At 40.8% G+C, this 13,082-nt stretch overlaps 1 protein-coding gene across 6 annotated transcripts in view; it reads right to left on the bottom strand.

Moving 5' to 3' along the window:
* Positions 1-13,082, bottom strand: part of PARD3 (par-3 family cell polarity regulator) — a 527,255-nt gene that overhangs the window by 83,581 nt on the left and 430,592 nt on the right. The gene's annotated exons all lie outside the window — the stretch shown is intronic.

Below are 13,082 nucleotides of genomic sequence, written 5' to 3' on the forward strand. Positions count from 1 at the left end.
CTCCTACAACTAATGCAATATCCTCAGACAATAGCAACTATTGCTAGGCTCTCCCAGTGATGTCACTGAACTCATTAAAGGTATAGAGTTGGTGCTTTGACCCCTGGGACACACACACACACATTTATACAATGGCCCTTGTTGATAAGCTGAGTAAATAAATAGAAAATGTTTTCATATGAATATAAAAATAGTACTTGAAAGGACTTGGCAGTGCTAAGGTAATTGCCAACAGGTATGTTGTGCTGAGATAAGAGGGCATTTGGTAATATCAATTACATAGATTTTTGGAAGTCTAATTCTCAAAGCAATTCATGTAACAGGCACACATATTTCAGTTGCCATTTTTAAAGAAGCGTATATCATCATAGATGTGTGTGGTGACATGCGTGTGTGTATGCACACACACAGACACGCAGGGTTGGCCCCAAGACATTTTGCAGCCAGAAGCAAAGGACAAAATATCTCATACATACATTTCATGTGTACAGAAACTGACTGGGTTGACATTTAATCTAATTTCTACACTGGAAATGGGGCACTATCTCCACCATACTACAGTACACCAGAGAGTAGGGAAGGGTAAAAGCATATACTGTGGTAAAGTGTGCATTCAAGTGCATATATTGGTGAAAAAAAGCATACAAAAATCCATCATGTTAGGGAAAGCTGCTTGCAAATATGTGTCTATTAGCAGAAATGCACACTAAAATGCTGACGAATCTTCATAATGCCTTTTTAAAATAGTAAAACTGCAGACTGATGGGGGATGCTGAGGACTGAACTTAAAGCTGGAAAAATGAAAAACAGAGAGAAATCAAAATTGGCAGATTTTCTTTTACACATTTCTTAGCTGGAGAACAGCACTGCAAAATTCAGAGAATTTTGATGGATAGTTTTGCTTCAGTTCTTACATTGTTCCAGAAGCTGTGAATTCGGCAGGTTTGCCTTTAACTGCAAAATGAATAGAATTTCCCACCTGAGATACACACAGTAGTTAAGCAGGTACAGGAACTATGGTACAGTGGTACCTCGGGTTAATTCGTTCTGAAGGTCCGTTCTTAACCTGAGACTGTTCTTAACCTGAAGCACCACTTTAGCTAATGGGGCCTCCCGCTGTTGCCGCACTGCCAAAGCACAATTTCTGTTCTCATCCTGAAGCAAAGTTCTTAACCCGAGGTACTATTTCTGGGTTAGTGGAGTCTGTAACCTGAAGCGTCTGTAACCTGAAGCATCTGTAACCCGAGGTACCACTGTACAGACAGCTCTGTCATCCAGCAGAAGGGAACATCTGAAAGGACTCAGAAGAAACTGCTTGGGCAGGGTGGTTCTGCCACTACCCCCCAGCACTTACTGCCTGAGATGGTTGCCACACTGGCTAATGGTAGGGGCAGTCCTATGTCTCCCTGTTTAAGCATAGCTCAGAAGAAAAGCTCCCGCTAATAGCTAGTATTTGGTATTTTTATATATTAGCTTATTGCAATGAATGCAACTAAGGCTCATGGTAATAGGTAGCTGTTACTTATGTTATATGGCATGAATGGACACTTCTTTTTAATAAGTATTCAGCGACACATGTTGTACTTCTGCATGTATTCAAACACACCAATCTCTGCCAATACTGGCTAAACACCTTAAAAAAAAATCTTCACAGCTTATTACTCACCCTCCCACTTAGCATATGCTGTCAAATTTTATCACAAAGTTTTTGCCCTAAATTGCACGTATTTGTTTAATAAAACATGGATATGAATATTGAAAGTTTCTGCAATTGTTGGAGTAGTTTGTTGTTGTTGTTTTAAAAAAAGCCCATTCCCAGAGAATGGATAATAAAGCAGTCAAGTACTTCACAAGATAACATCCCCACACTGTAGTCTCCACCTTTGTGTACTAATACTCATACGGTTTGAGCCAAATCTATCAAATCTCACCATGAGATATGAACATCTAAAATTCATCATGACCTCCTTGCCTCATCCTAACTTTCTGTCCTTCATTTCTACGTATCTACCTGTGATCTTTGCACCTTCAGCCTCAATCAGCCAATAGCCTCCGCTGCCTTAAAAGGTAAAGGTAAAGGGACCCCTGACCGTTAAGTCCAGTCGTGGACAACTCTGGGGTTGCAGCGCTCATCTCGCTTTACTGGCTGAGGGAGCCAGCATTTGTCCGCAGGCAGCTTCTGGGTCATGAGGGCAGCATGACTAAGCCACTTCTGGTGAACCAGAGCTGCACACGGAAACACCATTTACCTTCCCGCTGGAGCGGTACCTATTTATCTTCTTGCACCTGACATGCTTTTGAACTGCTAGGTTGGCAGGAGCAGGGACCGAACAATGGGAGCTCACACCGTTAGCGGGATTCTTTTGCACTTTTCATCTGTTAGTTAATGTACCTTTCTTGGCCTAAACCAAGGAAGCACCATGCTTCCCCTATTAGATAGCAGATGCTTTTTAAAAAGAAAAAATTGTACCTTCCCGCTGGAGCGGTACCTATTTATCTTCTTGCACCTGACGTGCTTTCGAACTGCTAGGTGACAGAAACAGGGACCGAACAACGGGAGCTCACCCCGTCATGGGGATTTGAACCGCTGACCTTCTGATGAGCAAGCCCTAGGCTCTGTGGTTTAGACCACAGTGCCACTCACATCTCCTGCCTTAAAGGGTAAAGGGACCCCTGACCGTTAAGTCCAGTCGCAGACGACTCTGGGGTTGTGTCGCTGTATACATTAGGTATGTATTGACCAGATGCTGAGATCAAATCTCCCAAATTTTGCATGCTAATATTAACCCTATTGAAGCTCTTGGTACATACATGAAAATATGAAAATATGGATGTGTTTAAAAACCCTCAACCACAGATGACAAATGAGCTTCCTCTACTGGGGTTTCTTCCTTTTGTACCAGATGATAAAAAGTGAGGATCATAGATATATAGAGTTGGAGGAACCACGAGGATCACCCAGTCCAACACCCTGCAGTGCAGGAATCATTCATGCAATGTGGGGCTCAAATCCACAACCCTGAGATTAAGAGTCACATAATCTACCAATTGAGCTATCTGAAGGAAACCATTCTGCATGAAATCCTTTCAGTCAAATACTTTTATATTGGCTTCACTTAAGTGTCACAGTGTTGAGCTTCACTTAAAGATATAAACTTTTTAAAAAAATAAAAAAATCTGAAGTAACAGGAAATGATAAATGAATGCTTGGAAAGTTAGTATATGTTATGAGTATCTAGTACCCACACACGTGTGTGAAAATAAATGTACCCTGGAATTAAAACCAAATTGTGACTTTACAGAAATGTTTCGGATTTCTCCTGAACCCAGCTAGCCTCCAGAATTCAGCTAGTAAACTCTTCCTGGTTAGATTTGATAAGGTTATATTTAGCTTGCAGAGCTGCACTGGCCTAGAACATTGAACCCACAAAGGTTTACTTTTAATTGGTAAGAGAAAAACATTGACAGACACAGGGCACTTATGAAACGAAACCAAAGAGATATTTAACCCAAGAACTTCTCCTGCGCTGCATTGATGAGAGCTTACTGAACCAGCCTTGCTTTAGAAAGTTACAAAGCCAATACTGAGCACCTATATACTCACAATTAGTTCAGAGCCATTCTTGATCACCACTTCCCCCATCCTGCACTAAAGGGAAAACCTCTCTTGCAAAAGGATACTTTTAAAGATGGAATTCTTCTGTTGCTTGGCCAACCAGGGCTTAAGGATTGGCTTCAACAGGGTTTGCAGACTTAGGAAAAGATAATAGGTAAATTAGCTTTGATAGCGGTATGTTGCCTAGCATGTAAGTCAGGGAGGGTAACTGCTACTTATTATGTAACTTAACTGTGCTCTTATCTGTCTTCCGAGCATTAAAATTGCAGAGGTACCATCCTGTGCTGGTCACATTTTCTACTCCCTGGAATGTGACATAACCCAGTATACTCTCAGAAGAACCCTGGGGTTAGTTTTGATTTTAGCTTGGGTATCAAGATGTAGCCTAAATGACTCCTCTATTCCAAGCTGCTGTACACTTTACCTTGTCAGCAGTGGGAAATTCAGCATCAAAAAAAGGACAGACCCAGCTGTATCCATGTAAAAACCTTTGGTTGTTGCAGTTGGGTTGGTGGAGGGAAGGCAGACACTGAAGATGAATGGAAATGCTGCTTGTATAAGACCACCTAGTGAGTTTACTGTTGACACCACATTTGAACTGTGGGCTTCCTGTTTCAACCACTGCAGTACAGCAGTTCTCATGGGTATATTCTTTCTTCCATACTTCTATAATTTTGTCATTACGAACTGCATCATTAATATTGAAGAGCCTAACTTGCCTTGATCACTCACCCTGAAATCAACATGTGAAAGAAAAAAGGCTTATTTGTGGGAAATGTGCTAGGAGGAACTGAAAGCTGCTGAAACAGAAGTGCACTCTTGACCACTTCTTGTAAAATTTTATTGTTTGTTTGCACTAAACAATGCTTTGTTTGCTGATCCAAAGGTCATCCGTGAGTAGCTAATTTATGAAGAAACTGAGGGTCGTAAATGGAGAGTTTGCAAGCAGAAACAGTCTACTATAGGGACGTATAATTGAACATTTCCCACAAACGCTATTGTTTAAATTAGATAAATAGTTTAAGATGCACTGTGACCTTCAAGGATGCATAAATTGTAAGGTTCTTTATGGCTGGAAACAGTATGCTTTCTAGTCAACAATTTGTGTTTCAGACTGAACTAATATGGATTGGGATGCTCTTTCCTCCAACCCAGGTTGTGAAAAGAAAATAATATCTGGAACTTGCACAGATATAATGCAGAATTGGGAGCAAGCCAAAGTCTACGTTGACCTACACTTCCCCTGAGAGTGTTGACTTCAAGTCATACTCATCATCGTGATTAAACCTCACTGAAGCCTGAGAATGCTCATATTAGAGACTGCTGGCTATCACATCATGAGATTTACGGTAATCCCTGCACTGGTCTAGACAATCAAACACACACCTAGTCTGGGGCAAGCTGCTACTTCAACCTGTGTTTCCATTTATAAAACCACACACGTCTTTCCAATCCATCACAATAAAATTCACAAGTGCTGTGCCTTGTTTGTTTCAAAATTAAGACTGTATTATTTAGTGTGTTTCTAATGCAACGTTGTATACCACCCACAGTAATCAAGTACATGGAAGCAATGAGATAATGATAATCATAATGATAATATAACACCGGTCTTGAAAGACCTACACTGGCTCCCAGTATGTTTCCGAGCACAATTCAAAGTGTTGGTGCTGACCTTTAAAGCCCTAAACGGCCTCGGTCCAGTATATCTGAAGGAGCATCTCCTCCCCCATCGTTCTGCCCGGACAGTGAGGTCCAGCGCCAAGGGCCTTCTGGCAGTTCCCTAGCTGCGAGAAGCCAAGTTACAGGGAACCAGGCAGAGGGCCTTCTCAGTAGTGGCACCTGCACTGTGGAACACCCTCCCACCAGATGTCAAAGAGAAAAATAACTACCAAACTTTTAGAAGACATCTAAAGGCAGCCCTGTTTAGGGAAGCTTTTAATGTTTAATAGGTTATTGTATTTTAGTGTTTTGTTGGAAGCTGCCCAGAGTGGCTGGGGGAACCCAGCCAGATGGGCGGGGTATAAATAATAAATTATTTATCTTCATCATCATCAATTTTATTATTTATACGTCACCCATCTGGATGAGTTTCCCCAGCCACTCTGGGCAGCTTCCAGCACATATAAAAACACTATAAAGCGTCAAACGTTAACAATTTCCCGATACCTTTCAGAACCCAATTTGTAAAGGAACAGCATTGATCTTTTCTGAGATAGAACCAAACAGTACTTGAGAGTGGAGGGAAGAAAACCTATTGTATTGGGTATCCCTAAGAAAAGCTGGAGCACTTCAAGCTGAACATATGGGTACAATAAATTAAACTAACTTAAAAGTGGGGTGGAGGCTGCAGGCCAAATCAAAGATCACAGAACAAACTAGCAGAGAGTTGTTATACTGAAGACATGCAGAAGCTGCATTTATGATATGATGAAACCGTCCCTAGCTTTTCATATATTAAAATGTATGAGTATTCACAGTTTCCCCATCAATGTCCTCCAGCTATTTTAAATTCCAAGGAACTTCTTTCTAATCCAATACAATCTTCCCGACTCAGTGTTTCAGCAGCTGTCTTTCATGATTTCTAATCAAAGCTGATGATAACCAGCTTTGGCAACAGATTGTAGTACCTCAAATGAGTAATTAAAGAAAGAAATTTGTTCACTTTTACCTTAGAACTGCTGGTGCATTTGGTAGTCTTTGTATCTCCAGAGCCAGTCAAAGGGGATTGATGGATTTTATAATCTGGTCAACACCCTTAATATATTTAATGAACAAATGTCATAGGTTTGTGGTATTTGTCTGCTTCAGAAAGTAGACAGCTACATGACAAAGATGAATGCCAACTTTGGAAACACACACACTTGAGCACAGCAATTTATAAGAGCATACGATAGAATCCTTTGCTTGCAACTGATTTATGACTGATTAAAAATTAGGCATACACAGAAAAAATAATGACGTAAAAAAATGAAAGTTCTCAATCTGGCTCATTTTAAAGTACTTGTTAAATGAAAAAAGGTAATTCACAACAAAATAACATTATGTGGAAAACAATATTGATTTGGAAAAGCACAAACTAGAAAATAACCAGGAAGTGGGTGGACAAAACTCATCAGAGCAACAGACTTGGGTTAGATGCATTGTTATGTGTTAGATTGATCAAAATACTGTGATGTAAATATGTATAGTATAAAGATAAACACTTTGATGCATAACTGCAAAGGCTTGCACCAATGGCACTGCACAACATCCCGTAGTAGTGTGTCTATGCATCTTTCCATGAAGGCACAATATCAACATATGAAACCAACTTAGCACAAATTCATGACCTTACACAAGTTGGACTATTGGCCAATCTAGCTCAGTATTACGGTATGTAGTATGATCAGCTGTAGCTCTCCAAGATAGGCAAATATAATTTAATAATTAAATTGTAATTGGAGGTTCCTGGGGGGCTGTATTCAACACTGCTGTGCTAGTAATAAAGCAGGCTTCCACTTGCACAATTAAACTTTCTTCCCCTTGACTATTTTCTGCCCTGCAGTCTCTCACATACTTTCAAAATCTGCTGAGGACACATGGGGAGAGGAAAAGGAATGAAATTCCTATTTGAGCAGAACTGTGTGTGTGCCATTTTGGCACTATACTAATGAGCTATGGTCCCTAGATATGCTGACGAGGAATTCTGAAATCTGTTGTTCCACTAGACCTAGCAGTCTGCTCAGTCCTCTAGATTGGTCTCAGAGAGCCTGGCCAGAGGCCCACCAGTAAGATCCTGCAGGGTAGTGGGCACAAGAGAAGGGGCATTCTCTGTCATGGCCCCCTTACTGATTAACTCCCTCTTGCAGGAAGCATACTTGGCTCCCTCATTGACTGGTGATAAGCAGGGTCTAAGTAACGGTTCATGGCTGTTCACACCAACTTTGACTTGATAATGATGGTGATCATTATCTATGGATGCTGAAATTTTAACTGCTCTTTTTGAAATGTTGTGAACTGCCTGTAATATAGCTTAAATTGGAAGAGGGGGAAGAATCTAATTTCTGTCTGTCCTTACATTCGTATGTATCTGTGATTGTTTGTATGAATAACATGCCACAGTCAAATGACCGGATTTTCTCATCCTTCATGAAATAGAAAAAAACATTGGACTTGAGCCAGAACATAGCAAATTTGAATGTTGGAACGCACTGATACAGATCCAGGACAGAAATTTATTATGTACAGAATTACAAATTAAAATTAATCCCGATTGGTGCCCAGTCTTTTAATTAAATTGACCCCATCAATGGTCTTTGTTCAGCAGTTGTTTGTTGGTTCTACAATTTGACCTAGAAGTATCCAGTTCACATCTTGAGCCTATTAGTCTGCCAGTGTCCCAGAATACCCCTTGGAAACACTGGTGCAGGGCTCACCAATTTAGTTATGGATTCACAGGCTAATCCGGCTTTCTATCATTAAGAGATGTCAGCTTTAAGCTGCTTATTTACATAAATAAATGTGCATTTCCAAAATATTCTGTTTTTCAGTAAAAGCTAATTGACACAGGACTTAAGTGTAAGCGGTAATTAGAAAGTATCCAAATAAGGTGCAATATTCATTTTATTTACAAAGGCCTTTAAAGGGGGAAGCAAATTTAGCAAAAATAATTAAGTCTAAGTAAAAGTGGCCTCAATAAATGAATGCTTATGCAGAGATTTATGCTGAAATCCCACCAAGAAGTGTTACAGATTCTCAAAATAAACCATCACAACTGCATTTATTTTTACACACCTCCCTGTTCTTGAAAACGGCCAGCGTCAGCAGTAACAAAACGCAGCCCCTGAAGTGACATAATTATATTCTCTGCTTTAAAACCTTAACATGCTATTTGTTACTGTAAAAAGCATGCCTACAAATCAAACAAATAAAGGAGAAGGAGAGTAAGAAAATCTATGTCATTAGTTTAAACAGTCTTTTGCAAGCACAATGATGGCAGATTGAGATAATCGGTTGATTAAATCAGACGATTAAGAGGGCAGAAAAACTGTTGGAGCTTCTTAAAATTGTTAGAATCACACAAAAGCAGGTGGCTGAAACTCTGCGTTAAGGGGGAACCTCAGAGAGGAGTGGCCATGCGTTACCAAGCTCTTGATGGCTCCCCACATGGCATTTTAAGAAAAAGTGTGAAGTGGGTCCATCAGAAGATGGAGGCAGTTGGGAGATTAAAGCAACTAGGGGTGTAGTGGAATTCTATTCAGTGGTACTTTGGGTTACATACACTTCAGGTTACATACGCTTCAGGTTACACACTCCACTAACCCATAAATAGTGCTTCAGGTTAAGAACTTTGCTTCAGGGTGAGAACAGAAATCGTGCGGGAAATCACTGTGGGTTGCGTTCTTTTCATGTTGTGAACGGGCCTCCGGAACGGATCCCATTCACAACCAGAGGTACCACTGTATAACTCTTTCCCCGTGGTTTTTCAGAGAGCTTTCAGGACACCATGCCTGTGATTTTCTTTGTTTGCTGTTCCCAACTATATTTGCTAGTAAGTGTAATTAGTTATGAATTCTGTGTTGTTTTGGTCATGTTATTGGGGTACATCTCAGGTCCAATGGCTACTTAATTTCTGTAATACACATTTTGACATTTTCTTAGTCAATTGGGCAACACTAAGGCTTCCTCCCAAGAAAATAATCTGATGTAGACACTGTTCTGGATCAGCAGAATCAACAGAGGGCCCAGTTACTGGGGACTTTCACATAACTTGAGATGGGCCAAGCTTGAAATGGAGGATGCTGAATTCTGAACTTCTGCTTTTCTTCCCAGCTCAAAAAGACCGGCCCCATTTTGGCACAAACTCAGAATGCCCTCTGAGCTGGATCCAATTTGAAATGGAGCTTACACGCTGTTGCTGTGGCTCTCCAGCCTTCCCCTACATTTTCACCCTATCCTTCCAATTTTATAGCCTTATTGAAGAGAGAAGATAAGTGGCAAGAAGTGCTCACTGCTATATAGGGTCCCCCGCCCCACCTTTTTGCTTAGTGAACTCATGGGGGGATTTTGCAGGAAAGAGGAAGCTTCCTTCATCCATTTGGGCTTTTCAAGTACCCTTGTCAGCTGCTCAAAAAACACACTCAAGGCTTTTTGAGCATTTGTCAGGAATGTCTGAAATTCCGAAAGGCTTTGGGGATCAGTTCCGGGTGGTGGTACGGGACAGATTGCTATTTGCACATCATTACATGCAGTGCTTTTTTCTTTAAAAAATGCTTAGGGATAGTCTCATTTTGACTCAAGAAAATCACCATTTTATAGTACAAATCAGGAAAAATAAATACAGTAAATGAACAAAGTACAAAGATACACAAAATGTTTAGTGGTATGCGTACCCCCAGAAAAAAGCACTGATACATATAACTGAGGCATGAGTGGGGCAGACAAGCTACAGTACGTATACTAATAGTACAGCACAGTATATGTGGAAATGGTATAAATGTTTCACATTCTACAAGCATATTCCCTATGCGTTATCTAGGCATAGATAGCACAGATATATGAGGCGCCAAATCTTTATAGATGTTACCAACAGATTAAATGCACAACCAAAGCTTCTTTCATGAGTCTTTCATGTTAGACAATAGGTTGGGGTTTCCTTTCCCCCTTGATAATCTCCCATACCTACACTTTGCATTAATCATCACATACCTACGAAGAGACAAATGTACACCACTCTATATTAAACTTGTCAAAATGCATCAATTATTCGGTCAGAATAAGATTTGACTGCCTAAATCACTTCAGTGATCATTCATCACTGAGGAGGTTTAAGTTTCTTTAAGGATAATGAGCCAGATTTAATATTTTTTTAAAGTAAGTGAGATGTAGGTGTAATCATTCTGCATGAGCAAGGCTTGCAGTTGCTGGAGGAAGAGCGTGTTTTTCCAATTCTGTTTTGATGAAACTCTGCCACTTTCGAGAATATTTGCATTAAATTACATCTGGCACATTATATCTTAGGGAACAAGCTAATATCCAGGTGGCTGTCACCTGGTGACATCAAATGCTACCGCTTCCTTCTAATCTTGCAGAGCTTCTTCCCTCCATCTAACCCCCCACCGCCCTGCTCCTGGTATTTCACAATGTCTAAACATACAATAATACATATACACCCTACAGTGTGTGGTGTAGAAGCTTCAAGCCGAACAATAAGGCTCTTCCTCACATTTATGTACAGGAGAGAACCATGAAAACATTTCTCTCTCAAAGTACTCACAAATAGATATTTTATCTAAATATTTACATTTGCATCATTAATGCCAGATTCCTAACTACATTCTGTTGAAAAATCATGAAGACACTTAATACCATTGTGCTTCAAGGCTGAAAAGTATACTGACATTTTCAGCTCTCCCTGGAAATGATTTGTTAGGTTCCTCTTCCAGCAGTGGCCAGTTCACACTTAGTTTCCCTTGGCGCACTGAATCTAGGACTGGAGTCCAAGTTCTTTTATTTAGTTTCCCTGATTACTTGCTTATTTGTTTGTTTCATTATAGTCCACCTTTTCTCCAAGGTGCTCAAGGCAATGTACATGCTACTTTCTGCCTGATCCCTTGAATCCTCCCAACAACTCTGTGAGGTAGGTTGGGGTAAGAGACTGGGGTAAGATACTGGCCCAATTTGTTGTTTTTGTGCATCTATTAGTCACTTTAAAAACAAAACAAAAAGTAAACTTAGAAGATAACACAAAATTAAAGCCAATCTAAAACAGAAACCAGTTGGAGCTGGTGCAGCCATGCCAAAATCAGTTCTATATACTTAGATTGTCTTGCGCTGGTCAGCAATCAGACCACTGCATTATGCACCTGCTTTAGTTTATGAACAGTCTTCAAAGGCAGCCCCACATACAACACATTGAAGTAATCTGGCCTAGAGGTTACTGGAGTGCGGATAACATAAGCTAGGCTGTCCTTGTTCAGATAGGAGCACAACTAGGCCACTAGCCAAAGCTGATAGAAGGCAGTTCACACCATCAACACCACTTGAGCCTTAAGTGACAGGAATGAATGCAGATGTACTGTAAGCCCACAACTGAAGTTCCGGGGATTGCGCCTAAAGCCAAAACCGTGTACAGTCGAACACACTGGGTTCACTGGTGGGTGGGATTGCCAAAGGCCTTTCCCCAGACACCAGTCCCCTTTCCAACCTCTTTTTAATTTTTGCCAGGCCCATAAAGCTGAATGCTCACAAGTTAAATATGTTTAAGTTGCAGGCTCCCTGTATCCCAAAGCACTTGCTCCTTCAGAGGGAGTGTAACCCAATCCAAGCAGAGCACATCATACTCATCCAGTCTAGGGACCCACCTGCTAACAGTGCCTCAGTCTTGTCTGGATTGAGTTTCACTTTATTGGTTCTCATTCAGTCCATTACCAAGACATCAGTCCATCCCATCCACTGCCATTTCAACCAGAGTATCTGCAGACCTAGCCGGACACCCTAAGCATGATATCAGTGTCTGGATGTCATTTGATCTGGGGGTTTAGGAAGTTGGGAGCCTAAACTGTAATAGGCAGAGAGTACTGCTCTCTTGACTAGATGAGGACAATACAGTGTTACCTTGGATTACATACGCTTCAGGTTACAGACTACGCTAACCCAGAAATAGTACCTCGGGTTAAGAACTTTGCTTCAGGATGAGAACAGAAATCGCGCTGCAGCAAGGGGAGGCCCCATTAGCTAAAGTGGTGCTTCAGGTTAAGAACAGTTTCAGGTTAAGAACGGACCTCCGGAACGAATTAAGTACGTAACCAGAGGTACCACTGTATACCACTACTTGTACTAGTCTTAGCTAACCTGGAGACTTCATACTGCCCGTTAAATGCATTGACTTAATACTGAAGCATTCCTATCCCCCTATTTGTTTGGGTCCTGATGCACATAATTCATGGCAGCTCACTAGACTTGAGTCCCAGCCTTTACGTTTCTACTTAAAACCCAAGAGTCTCTCTAACAGTATCAGAAGTGTGTAGCATGCAAAGATTTAGCAATACTTTGTGTGATCTAACACTTCAGACTCTAAAACTAGTATTTAAGGTCTCAATAGCTTGTATGCTTAAAGCAAAATATTTTGCAACATGTCTCATGTTCTCTGCAAGATAATTACTAGTAAGGAGCTGGGTGGTTTATGAAGCTGTTTATAAAAGCCATGAGCTATTAAACTTTTTTGGGTTTTTTGTTTGTTGATTCAGCAAGCTCAGCTCTTGCTGATAACGTGGAGCAACCTTCAATGAAGTTGAAACTGTCAAGAACAAAGTTGTGAAATCAAAAACCAGAAAAGGTTGGTAAGGAAGCAGGGCAGTCTTAAAAACCTGCTGTATTCCCATATTGCAGTTTCTGTGTGATCAATGGGTGCATAGGAGACCGAGAATGAGGTTCAGAGAGTTGTCAGTGCCGGGTGGCTTCACCTTGTACCATGCATGCAATC

Source organism: Podarcis melisellensis (assembly GCF_964234715.1).
Source record: "Podarcis melisellensis genome assembly, chromosome: 12".
Taxonomy (NCBI): domain Eukaryota; kingdom Metazoa; phylum Chordata; class Lepidosauria; order Squamata; family Lacertidae; genus Podarcis; species Podarcis melisellensis.